This window comes from Macrotis lagotis, chromosome 1, assembly GCF_037893015.1.
Source record: "Macrotis lagotis isolate mMagLag1 chromosome 1, bilby.v1.9.chrom.fasta, whole genome shotgun sequence".
In the NCBI taxonomy this organism is placed as follows: Eukaryota; Metazoa; Chordata; class Mammalia; order Peramelemorphia; family Peramelidae; genus Macrotis; species Macrotis lagotis.
The window spans coordinates 496,211,491-496,224,825 of NC_133658.1; the positions used below are offsets into that span (position 1 = coordinate 496,211,491).

General features: G+C 36.5%; 1 long non-coding RNA gene across 1 annotated transcript; it reads right to left on the minus strand.

Annotated features, from left to right (window-relative positions):
- Positions 1-579: 579 nt before the first annotated feature.
- LOC141520481 (uncharacterized) lies at positions 580-7,963 on the minus strand. The gene is made up of 3 exons (XR_012477625.1): positions 7,839-7,963; positions 7,569-7,706; positions 580-868 (listed from the first exon to the last, which is right to left on the minus strand). It is a non-coding gene; the product is annotated as an uncharacterized LOC141520481 (long non-coding RNA).
- Between the last annotated feature and the right edge of the window lie 5,372 nt (positions 7,964-13,335).

Genomic DNA, 13,335 nt, shown 5'->3' on the forward strand with positions numbered 1-13,335 from the left:
GATTACTTTATTATTTATGTTTCAGTTTGTTTTGTCTTAAATTGAAATATCATTATATATATATATATATATTTGATACATCACTTACCCTGTTGTGGTTTGAGCAATCTTCTAAGTAAGGTGAGGAACCTAAGCTCTAGGTATGTCACTCAGGTCCTTAGCATAATAGAGTCAAGGTTGCAGTGCTTGTGGCAGCCCTCTCACCCTGGTCAGGGATCAGTGACAATACAGTGACTCTAATGACTGTGCAATGCTGGGGGAGAGGGGAAGAACGACAGCAACTGGGAAAATATTTCTGACCTGGCATAAGATGCTATTGTCCAGTAGTATACCCAGATTCATCACAATGTCTATTTTGGGTATGTGGGAAGAGGGACACAGCCCAGTAATGGCAATGCTGAGCACAAGACAGGTAGTGACAGCATCAGAGTTGAAATTGGGCCCTGGCACAGAGGGTAACACTTGGCATTGACCACAGTCAGAATCCCAGTGAACACTAATAAGAAGAGTTACAGACTCAGAAGCCTGGACATTGATGGGGAAGGTGGCAAAGGCAAAACCACATAGTCATTTGCTTTCTGTAATATGCAACTGATGATGCCTTTCTATTATGTTGCTTTTAGAGTACCCTGTAGTCTTTAAACAACTCCGCCCCCCAGGAAGTTGTGAAGAACATGGACTCACATTGTTGTGACATGGCTTGCTTTCTGATCACAATAGGGAGGTAAAAAGGGGAAGGTTCAAGACATCATAGAAGAAGGGTATTGCATCTGAGACCCACTGTGGTATGAAACTTTAGTCTTCTTTCCCCCATGAGGTTCTCAAAGAAGAGCAGGTCTTAACTTGTAGGTCAGGAAACACTGAAGATCTGGTGGGACAGAGAAATCATCAGTATGAATTCTTGCATTAAAATAGGGTGCATGGCAAGATAGTCCTGACTCCTGCAGCCCTGATTTTTATATTACTCCTGATGCTACTGCTGCTCAGTCACTTTTTTACATCAAGAAACTCATTATGATGTCATAACCCAACACAAGGAATAATCATGTAGGTCTGGGACTAAAAGAGATAATTTGAGGCCTATGAATTCTAGTCTATGTTTCCTCATATTTGATCACTATTTCTTGGAACAGTTACTTTGTTTTGTTTCTGCAGTCTTTCTGTTTTAGTTTTTTTTCTTTTCTGCCTTCAATGTTGTCTGTTAAGTATCTTGTAATCCCTTTGTCAGGGATATGTAGTAATAGCCCTAAAGTCATAAATTGGCAGAAGAACAGATGTTTAGGATCTTTTCTCCAAAGCATAGAGTGTGACACAATATCCTGTATAGAATGGGAGCAATATCCTAAGTCTCTCTCCCCTTGAGAAACTATCATTGGCGAAGGCTCAGACTATTGACATGGTTTCCTGGTCACCTGCAACAAAACTTCCGGGAATGAGAGACTGGGGTTGGGGTAGAATATGGAGGGAGGAGGGGCAACACCATGGTTCTCCCTCAGGCCTCTGACCTCAGATTAGAAGGATGACCAACATTGACACTGGAGAATTATGTTCAGATTAATCAAGGCTGTGTTTTGAAGGAACATCCCTTTCCTGCTCTGAATGCCTTCCCCTTCTATGTATACCTTCTTTAGTTAACTCTTAGATGGTCCATCAGTCTCATTTTTTTCTTCCAATTTTGAACCTAAATTAACCAATGTCAAGCTGAGTTTGACCTAGTCAACAGCATATATTTTTGTGAAGGGGGCTTTAAATTTGATTTTTAGAATTGCAGAAAAATAGGATCATAGACTTAGAACTGAATGGGATCTTATAAATCATCTCCTTCTCATTTTACAAAAGAGAAAATAGAATACTAAAGAGACTGTGACTTGTCCAAGATCAGACAGCTAGTTAGTTGCAAAGATATAATTTTAATACAGGCCTTTGTCTCCAAATTCAGTCCTGAGAATTTCAGGCTTCAGACACTATCCGTATCAATTCACCCCTGAATGTTAACATTAGCAAATAGTGATCCTCTAGCCCATGTTTTAAGACATGTAATAAGGTGGAAGTACTTCCAAAGAAGATTTTTCTTGAAGGAATAGATGAATGTATAATACCACTAAAGACTTCAAGGATCAAATATTATAAATGATGGCAAGGCTTTGTGGAATGTAATTTTCCCTTTCTTCCTAGCTTAAGAGATGTGACACTTTGCAGCATATGAAGGTGGGAGTGTATACTCTCAGCTCCTAAGAAGGGCACTTGAACAGAGAAAAGGTCAGAGAAGCTTTATGGAGAGGATTTTGACTAATGAGCAATGGTGATCAACAAGCTTCATGACCCAAAGTTTCACCCACCAAGAGTGAAGCAGCAGCATCAGTGATTTGATTGGTAGACAAGTCCCAAGCTCAGTAAATGTTTGCTGACCTAAGAATTAGTATTTGGAGTAGAATGGTCTTTTACCTTGCTTCACTTCCTCCTACTTTCCCTTCCCCCTCTTTCTATTTAGTTGGAACTAAACAAAAACCTCATTGTTCCCTATTTTTCTGACCTCCCCCATCCTCTCACTACTGATGGTAGTTTATAAACCTGGTTCCCCTTTTATAAATTAGTGTCTTCCAGAAAACAAATCATTGGAAAACACAATTGGACAAATACAAAATGAGAATAATTCTCTCAGATCCTCAATTGGACAAATACAAAAAAGAGAATAATTCTCTCAGATCCTCAATTGGGCAAATGGAAAGCTCTTTCAAAAATAGAATTGAGGGGCAGCTAGGTGGCGAAGTGGATAGAGCACTGACCCTGGAGTCAGGAGTACCTGAGTTCAAGTGCGGACTCAGACATTTAATAATTACCTAGCTATGTGGCCCTGGGCAAGTCACTTAACCCCATTGCCTTGCAAAAAAACTTTAAAAAATAGCAAAAATAGAATTGACCAATTGGAAAAGGACTTGCAAAAGGTAAATAAAGAAAACTCCTCTCTAAAAAAAAGAATGGAGTCTGCAGAAACTAATGACTTCATGAGACAGCAAGAGCCTGTCAAACAAAAACAAAAAATAGAAAAAATAGAAGAAAATGTAAAATACCTCATCAGCAAAACCACTGACCTTGAAAATAGATCAAGGAGGGGCAACCTGAGAATTATTGGACTTCCTGAAAACATTGAAGAGAAAAAAAAAAAAGCCTGGACTTAATATTACAGGATCTAGTGATGGAAAATTGCCTTGATATCATGGAACCAGAGGGCAAAATAGTTATTGAATGAATACATCAATCCCCTCCAGAAAGAGATCCTAAAATGAAAACACCAAGGAATGCTGTGGCCAAATTCCAGAACTATCAGATGAAAGAGAAAGTCCTGCAGGCAGGCAGAAAGAAACAATTTAAATACCAAGGAGCCACTGTAAGGATTACACAGGACCTGGCTGCATCAACATTAAGGAATCAAAGGGCCTGGAACAAGATATTCTGAAGAGCAAGGGAGCTTGGAATGCAGCCAAGAATCCACTATCCCGAAAAGCTGAGCCTTCTTTTTCAGGGGAAAAGATGGACATTTAATGAAATGGAAGAATTCCTAAAATTCCTGATGAAAAGACCAGAACTAAATAGAAAATTTGGGCATCAAACAGGAGGTTCAAGAGGCACATGAAAGGGTTAAAAAGGGGGGGTAAAGAAAAAAAAAACCCTGCTATCCAATAAGTTGAAACTGGCTATATCCCAGCATGGGAAAAAATTCTCATAATTCTTGAGAATTGTAACTAACAGAATATACCTAGCCAAAAGTGATGGACACTCATGACTTATCCATGAGACTGCTATCCAATGGGATGGATGAAACTGGCTATAACCCTACTTGGGAGAAAAACTCTAATAACTCTCAAGAATTTTAACTATATTAGATAGAATATTCTTAGCTAGAAGTGATGGACATTCAGAATTTTCTATGACTCAGAATGATTTAAAAATACCTCCTCCTTAAAAAGGGGGACAGGAAGGAGACGGGAGGAGGGAGGGGATTGAATTGAGTAAATCTCATTACATTAAGAGGTACAAAAGTAATGGTAATAGAAGGGAAGAAGGGAGGAGATGAGAAACACCTGAATCTTCTCATCAGACTTGGCTTAAAGTTAATTTACACATATACTCAGTTAACTTAAAAAACATCTAACCTTTCAAGTATTACAGGGGGTAAAGGGGAGGGGGGATGGAGAAAGGGAGAAAAAAAGGGAACTAACGGAAGGGAGGGAAGGGAAAAGGGAAAAAGGGAAAGGGGAAAGAAAGGGGAGGGGGTGGATATAGGAGGGCATACACACTGAAGGGGGTGGTGTTCAGAAACAAAATAAATTAGTGTTTTCCCATTGTCTGTGTGTCTGTTAGCTTTACTTTCAGACAGAGTTCTGGGTAAGATAAAGATGGAATGACCCTGAGGTTGAGATTTTTTTTAAATATTACATATTGTGAAATCTTATGAATTTCATTATCTTTCACTATTGTTCACCTAATGGTATTCATATTTCCTAATTCTTGTTTGGTGGTGTTGGGTATGAAAGAGTCTTCCCAGGCTTTCCTGAGTGCAGTTTAGTTTATAAATTATCAAAAGACCAGAACTTTAAAACTGAGTTCAGGTTCACTTAAATTTCCTTTGTAAGGATGAGTTTGTTGGATCCTGCTAAGAACATGAGTATTAGGTTAAACTCTTCTCCTTTTACCCGAAGGGAGGAGGGAGATAGGTGAGATTAGAAGTGAATATCTTTTTTTTTCCCCGGATGGCCTTGTAGGTGCAAGCTGCTAGTTTCATCCCTTTCTGGTTAAGAAGGGGAATGAAGAATGTCTTGGCAGTTGCTCTCAACAGCGACATCCAGAGGTTACACTTAACCTCTAACTTGGAGTGCAGCTGTTTACTTTTAATTTTTGCTTTATATACCTAATTAAAACAAGTCTAAACCTTCTTCTACATGAAAGTCCTTCATAGTGTCAAAAATTAAGAGATGGAAAGAACTTGAGAGATCAATTCTTATCCAGCCTCCTCAATTTTACAGATGAGATAACAGTGCCCAGTAAGGTTAAGCAATTGCAAAAAGTCACATAGGTATTAAATCGCAGTAATAAGAGTTAGGAAAAAAAAAACAGGTCATCTAACTTCAAATATGGAGTTTATTCCACTATACTATACTTTCTTTCTAATGATATGCTATGCAACTTGAATATAATTATCATATTGTTGTCCCCCAACCTCATCTTTTCTTCTCCAGGTTAAACATCCTCATTGACTTTACTAGATCTTCACGTGGAATAGTCTCAAGCCTGATTTCCTTCCTTTGAATGGTTTTCAATTTATGATTTCTTAAAATGTGCTACATAGAACAGAATGAACACTTCTCTAGAAACTGGATCTATGCAACCTCAGAAGACGGTGAGTTTTTGTTTGTCCTATCACATTATATCACTAAAAACCTCTGATCTTTTTTTCTTATGAACTTCTATTTAGCTATACCTCCTTCATTTTGTATTCATAAAGCTTATTTTTGTACAATCCAAATATAAAACATCACATTTCCCTTTTAAAGTTCATGTTATAGATTTGGTTCAAAATTCTAGACTATAGCAATTGTCTTTGTATTTATAGGTTATTATCTAATATACTATCCTGGTTTTGTGTTATCTGAAAAAAATATCATGTATAGCTTTCTGACTGTAGATTTTTTTTATCTATTACAGCATGGTGAAAAAACAAAGGAAAACTAAGCACAAATTTTGGTATTGAAGAGTAATTCATGAGAAATGAGGAAATTGGGAATTTCCCAATTTACTTATTTCTATGAACTCTTCATCCTATTTCAGTTAAACACAGAGATGGTCATACCCTTGATCTTGTCATCATCCAGAGATGTTCTCATTCCATGTTTATAAACTTTGAATTTCCTTTATCTGATAATAATTTTTTTTTATTTAAAGCAATGGGGTTAAGTGACTTGCCCAAGGCCACACAGCTAGGTAATTATTAAGTGTCTGAGGCCAGATTTTGCTCAGGTCCTCCTGACTCCAGGGCTTTATACACTGTACCACCTAGCTGCCCCATCTGATAATAATTTTTAAATCATTCAATATTCCCCTTGACTTTACACCTCCTAACCTTATTATTTATTGATTTCTCTACTTCTCAGTACCTTCTAAGATCATTACTCCTTTACTAGATACACTTCCCTTTCTTTCCCCAAATTGACCTCTTGGTGAACCAGTTTAATTCTACACTATCCTTGGAGTGAAACCAAATAGGCAGAGAAGCAGAAAGAGGTAAGCTTAGCTCAGTAACACAAGTTACTTCCACAAAGACCTGGAAAATGCAACAGATTGAGTCTTTATTTGGAAATCCAAGAAAAAAACACAGTGAGACATTTTCTAGCCTAGGTAAATATAAGGAGACAGGTAGAGAAGTCTATGGATATTGGGGATGGGACTACACAGAATTTTCTAGCATGTAGAAATTGAAAGAGATGCATGGTTGTTCAACAGAACAAAGTCTCAGATACATAGAGGAGGATTCTGATTTTTGGGTAGGATGTGATAATAGTTGCCAATTGTTGTCCCTGTTACCAATTTCAGACATCTCTTCTGACAGGACTTTAGGATATTTTAGACTTTTTTGATTTACTCACCAGGACTCCATGCCATATACCTCTTCAGTTTTTATATGTTGTCTTCTCCCATTAGATTATAAACTCCTTCAGAGCAAATAAAATGTTTATTGACTATGGAGTGATTGACCCTCAGCACTTAATACAATACCTAAATCATAATAAGCACTTAATAAATGTTTATTGACTCACTGTGTAAGCCATACTGAGTTAGGAACAAGCTCGAAGTGAATAGTGGCTATGTGGCTTTGAACCCCAAAATTTAGCAGTCTCAACTCTAACCACCATTCTAGTTTGAAGCTTTCATTGAAATATTAAGGGAAGGAATTTCAGATCAAAGGGAAATCTGCAATTCTGTCATTCTGAATCTACAAAGTTTTCCTCTGAGTGACTGATAGTAGCTGAGTCCAGAAAAAGTTTACTGGAACTTCAAACCTGTGGTAATACCACGGGTACCCCCATGTTGATCATACCCAAAGTCAAGTCAAGAATTTACTGAGCTCAGACCTGTAAATCAGACTTTGCCTCAAACATACCCCTGTGGGAACTCTGAGTGGTGCATTGATGGAAGAATTAAAAATTAATTGGAGGTTAAAAATGTAATCCAAAAAAATGGGTAGATCAAAAAAAAATCACTGAAACAGTCAATAAATTAATTAACAACGATAGCATTAAAGGTCTTTTAGGTCATACAAGCAACAAGATGGTAGACTATACATTTTCTCCAATTCCCATTGATCTGATCCCTTCTGAATCTCTCCAGAACAGAAATTATTTGCCAAAGGTAAAGCAATTTCAATGATTTTTTTGGCTTAGGAAACTCAGAATCTAAAATAAGTTAAAAAAAATAAAACCCAAATCTAGGAACTGATACTCACTTATTGCCTCTCCTACATTAGAGGCAGCAAGATTACATTAGTAAGACACAGGAACACAACATGGGCTTACATCAAAACTGACTCCAGCATGGTCTTCTCCCCAACCTCTTATCAATGCTATAGAGACCCTGGCTTCAGACTGTAGAATGTGCTTGGACTTCAACAGTCAACTTGTCCGTAGCCCTTTAGGAGCAAAAGCTTGCAGTGGCTGTAACAAAGAAGTATTAGTGCTATGAAGTTCTGAACATTAGTGCCCGGTAAAGCAGGTTCTGAACTGCTGGTTCAGAGACCAGAGAACTAAGGAATAGAGGAAGAGGAGCAGGTCACCAGGGCAAGATACCTTGCATGTAGGGAGCTCTGTAGCATTCCACCAAATCTGAGGGAAAGAAAAGAGCATCTAATTGAGGTCAGTTCTGACCACTCAAAAGTCATTTGGGAAAGAGACCTGAGCAGGTGAACTGTGAATTAGCCATTGTGGGAGGATACTGAGATGCTCTGTGATCCAATTCCTAAGGAAACTGCAGTCATAGTGAAAGGAGTCAGTGAAGTCATAGTGAAGGGAAGCAAACAATACAGAAAATAAGGGGAGAAGAAGACTGAAGGTATCAAAGATTTCAGAAATGAGAAACCTCAAAAACCTCTAACAAATATATTAACAAGAAAAATAGTAATAGAAGGAAATATGACCTCTAGATCTAATCAAAGAGTTTAGCATCTATGAAATAATACCACAGAATAAAGGAAAATGATATAGCACTTGATGAGATAGAGGATTCTGTGGAATCTGAGAGGAAAAAATGGAACTACAGCATGCTATTACTGATGGTTTAAAAGGGAAATGAGAATTAGGAGAGCAGAATTGATGGCCTGCTAAGTAAAAATAAAGAACAGAATAGAAAAAAATTGAATTTGGAATGGCAACCTAGAAGAGAAGCAAAAACCCATTAAAATTAAAAGAAAACATGCTCTCTATACAAGCAAAACATACTAAACTCAAAGATAAAACCTTTTTATGCAGATACAATCATAGGTATCCCAGAAGAACAAGACATGACTAAAAATTTAACAAAATAATGAAGCAAAAATAGAAGAAAACTTCCAATTAATAGAACTCACAGATTGTCTGAAGGAAAAAACAAAACAAAACCAATGCTGCCAATTCCAAGACATATAGTCATTAAATTTAATAATTGTAGAATTAATAAATTCTGTAAGCTACCAGTAGAAAGTCTTTCAAATATAAAGGAAAGGAGAGTTGAAGGTTTCAAGACTATTCTCTATCCTACTAGAAAAAGAGGGAAGGAAATGGAAGGAATAATATGTCCTGAAGAGCAATGGAGCTCAAGATGCAGTCCAGAGCAGCTAACCTGCAAATCTCAGCTTAAACATACAGGACAAAAGACAAAAATTCAACAATAAAGAAGAGTTTGAAACATTTTTAGAAAAAAACAGAATTGGAGGACAGCTAGGTGGTGCAGTGGATAGAGCACCAACCCTGGAGTCAGGAGTACCTGAGTTCAAATCTGACCTCAGACACTGAATAATTACCTAGCTGTGTGGCCTTGGGCCCCTTAACCCCACTGCCTTGCAAAAAAAACAAAAAACAAAAAACCTAAAAAAAATAGAAGAAACAGAATTGAAGAGATTGTTTACCTCTTTAACACCTCAATCAACAGAAATGTAGGAGGAGTAAAAAATATAGTAAGGACAGCAATAGTAACAGAGTCAACAGGATCAGTAAGAGACCTCTTTCTTAAACTACACAAGGATTCAGAGTTGAAGGCAGAAATCTGGAAGAGGGAACAGTGACGAGGTGGACAGCGAATATTATAGACAAGTTTTTTCCTATAGGACTATATTACAGCATGGGAGATATATAAAAGGGGAAGAGTTGACAGAGAAATAATGAAGTAAGTGGTGCACTGGAATCAAATCAAAGGTAATCATTAAAAGGAAGGTGACCTCTGAATCTCAAAAAGAGAAGGGCCTACAGGGAAATAGATGAGGAGTGGGGAGATTAAAAAAAAAAAGAAGGGATGGGCGGTTAGGTGGCGCAGTGGATAAAAGCACCGGCCCTGGAGTCAGGAGTACCTGGGTTCAAATCTGATCTCAGACACTTAATAATTACCTAGCTGTGTGGCCTTGGGCAAGTCACTTAACCCCACTTGCCTTGCAAAATCCTAAAAAAAAAAGGGAAAGGAAGGAAGCCTTATTTTGGAGGTGGGAGGGAGTTCCACCAATGAATACTTCTGTGGGAGGAGAGATGGTTGGTGAAGGGAAGTAAGGACCTTATATTGGAAGAGGACAGGGGTGGTGGTTGTGGGGGGGTGTTGGTGCCTGAAAAGTCTACTTCTCCTGGGAGACTTGGGACCTCTGGGGGAAACTGGCACCTGGAGAAGTGTTCTTGCATAACTTTTTCTGACATCCCTTCATCCCCATAAGCACTTGTCCTTTGTTACTTCTCTATTAGTCTTTTTGACAAGCTTGTTTGGCATTAGAACAACATACCAGCCCATCAAAGTTGTACTTGACATAATAACATTTGAATATTTGGCAGTTTTGTTTGAAAAAGGATCTCAATATCTGGTATCTTATAGATATCCTGATATAGATTTTTATGTATAGTTATATGCAGGAGAGAAAAAGGAATTAATAAATGAAAGGGAAAGGATATCAAACAAGGAGAGGGAATCAGGACTGAAGAGAAGTGAGCCAGTAGAAACAGTCACCTTAAAAAAATTTAAGAAGCTGATAGAATATAATACAGAGTTTACAAAAGAAGAGAGAACTTGAAAGTGAAAAGCTTTTATGTAGACAAAATAAATGCATATAAGAAGGAAATTAGACAAATGGGAAAGAATCAATATTTAAAATTAATAGTAACTTCCCAATAGATAGAAAAAGTAAATGTATTTGAACAAATAGTTCTCAAAAGGAACTTCAAAGTATTCACTACCATTTGAGAAAATGCTTCAAATCATGAATAATAAGAGATATACAAAACTAAATAAATCTTAAATTTCACCTTACATCCTGTGATTGGCACAAATAACCAAAAAAAAAAAAAAAAAAAGATGTAGGTTGGTGGAGCCGTGATATGGTACAACCATTTTGGAAAGCAATTTGGAATTATACCAATATGGTGACTAAAATATCCATACTTTTTGAACTGAAACTTTAACAAATCAAAGAAAAAACTCCAGGACTAGATTTTAGCAAACATTCTAAAAATGATCAATTTAGTATCACATAAGCTGTTTGCAATAAGAAAAGAAGACACTCTTCTAATCTCTCTTTTTTTTTTTGCAAGGCAGTGGGGTTAAGTGGCTTGCCCAAGGCCACACAGCTAGGTAATTGTTATGTGTCTGAGACCAGATTTGAAGCCAGGTACTCCTGACTGCAGGGCCGCGCTTTATCCACTGTGCCACCTAGCCACCTCATCTAATCTCTTTTTGGGATAGAAATATGGTCTTGCTATATGAACCAGGGAAAGAGAAACAGAGAAAGAAAATATGAACATTAATGCAAAAATTTGAAATAAAATATTAGCAAAGATATAAAAATATACATAGAAATTAAACATTATGATTAGATTGGATTCATACCAGGAATATTATATTCACTCAACATAAGGAAAAATAAGTATAGTGAACCATATCAATAATAAAACTATATGATTATATCAATAAATGCTGAAGAGACTTTTTGATGGAATCCATCACTTATCGTCATTAAAAATTTTAGAAGTTGAGAATAAATGGATGTTTCCTTAAAAGAGTAAATAATATTTATCTAATTTCAAAAACATACATATTTTATATATATATATGTAAATATAATGGAGAAAAGCTCTTCACCATTTCAGTTCAATATAATGCTAAAAATAAATTGAAGGAAAATAAATTGAAGGAAAAAATATAGGAGAAAGGAAATAAAATTATCTTCTTTGCAGTTTCTATGATTATGTATTCAGAGTCTCTTGAGAACTTAAAGAATGTTAGTCAATTAAAATTAATATAAATTAGAAGCAGCTCAGTAAAGTAGAGCTCTGGATCTGGAGTCAAGGACACCTTAGTTCAAATATGATCTCAGACATTTAACTAACTGAGCAACTATGGACAAGTAACAATTTCTATTTCAGTTTCCTCAACTATAAAATGTTATAATATTAGCATCCTCTTTGCAGGGTTATTTTGAGGAACAATGAGATAATATTTGTAATGTGCCTGAAACATATTAGATACTATATAAATGCTTTTATTATTAAATAATAATTCCAGCAAATTTGAAGAATATAAACCTACACAAATCAGTATTCTTGTATTTGTGTGTGTGTGTATTTCTGTACAAGTATATGTGTATGTGATTTCTCTTTCTAGCTCTTCCTGTTGGTTTTTTAATCAGAGATATATATATGTCATAGATAAAGCAAACACCTTCTTATGAATTAGTTTATAATTGCCTTTATCAATAATCTAAGAGAAAGAATGTCAGTTAAGTGGCAGAGTAGATTAAGTGCCACACCTGGAGTGAGGAAAATTCATTTTCCTGAGTTCAAATCTGATCTTAGATACGTATCAGTTGTGTGACCCTGGGCAAGTCATTTCACCATTTGTCTCAATTCCATATCTAAAGGAAATTGAAAACTATGGTAGTATCTTCTTTTTAAGGTTTTTGCAAGGCAAATGGGGTTAAGTGGCTTGCCCAAGGCCACACAGCTAGGTAAGTGTCTGAGGCCGGATTTGAACCTAGGTACTCCTGACTCCAAGGCCGGTGCTTTATCCACTACGCCACCTAGCCGCCCCATGCTAGTATCTTTGCCAAGAAAATCAAAATCAGGTCATAAAGATTCAGATATGACAGAAATAATTGATTAATAACAGCAAATGGAGAAAGAATGTTCTTTTTAATAACAAGATATTCCATAAAACATGGCAATGTTTGTATTATAATCATCTTCTGATACTAAGGGATAAATGATCTTTTTGAGTAACAGTATCTACTGTAGCCCTTGACTTGAAGGTCTATTTGTATAAGACTGTTCTCATCAGTAATTAATGTTCCATATTGAGGGCAGAATTGATGAGAATTGGAGAGAAGAGAGATCCTGATCTCCTGATTTCCAGTTTCAAGAGAGGAGACTTGTGGTTCCAGATTCTCTTCAAGTTTTAGAAGGGAGAGAAAGACAATGAAAAAGTTTAGATGTCAAAGAACCAGCACCTTTGTTAAGTCCCTAATGCCAGTTTACTATACTAGAAACAGGGGGATTCTCGGTTGGTAAGATTTGAGACTCTTTTGGTTGAATTGAATTATAACTCCCAATGGGAGAGTTTAAGTACTCTATATATTGTCTTATATATATTCTCCTATGTATGCTTTCTCTGATTTCCACTTGTTCTCTATTTGGATAAATGAGTTTATATGCTATTCAGTATATGTGTTCATTGTGAAACTGACATTTGGTAGAAAAGGAGCTAAGACCCTGAAAATTATTTTCCATAGACTAACAATATGTAAGAGAGCAGGAAGATATAATTCTAGTTCAGTGCTCCCTTTGCTTCCCTAACCTCTTAGAAAAAAAAAATCAAAGACTCCCTTAAAGAGAGATAAGGCAAGGAGACTCTAAAATTATCTATTCTTGGAGGCACATCTACGCAGACCCACGTGGACTCACATAACTTACCTGGGCAAAATGGACCACACATGCTTTATATACAAACAGATCATTTTTTGGAAACACACGGGAGATTTTAAATATATTAAGTAATAGTAATAAAGAAATCTACATATAGTTTCCCCCTTGAACACTGAATGAAACCTGTCTAAAGAGAAAAAAT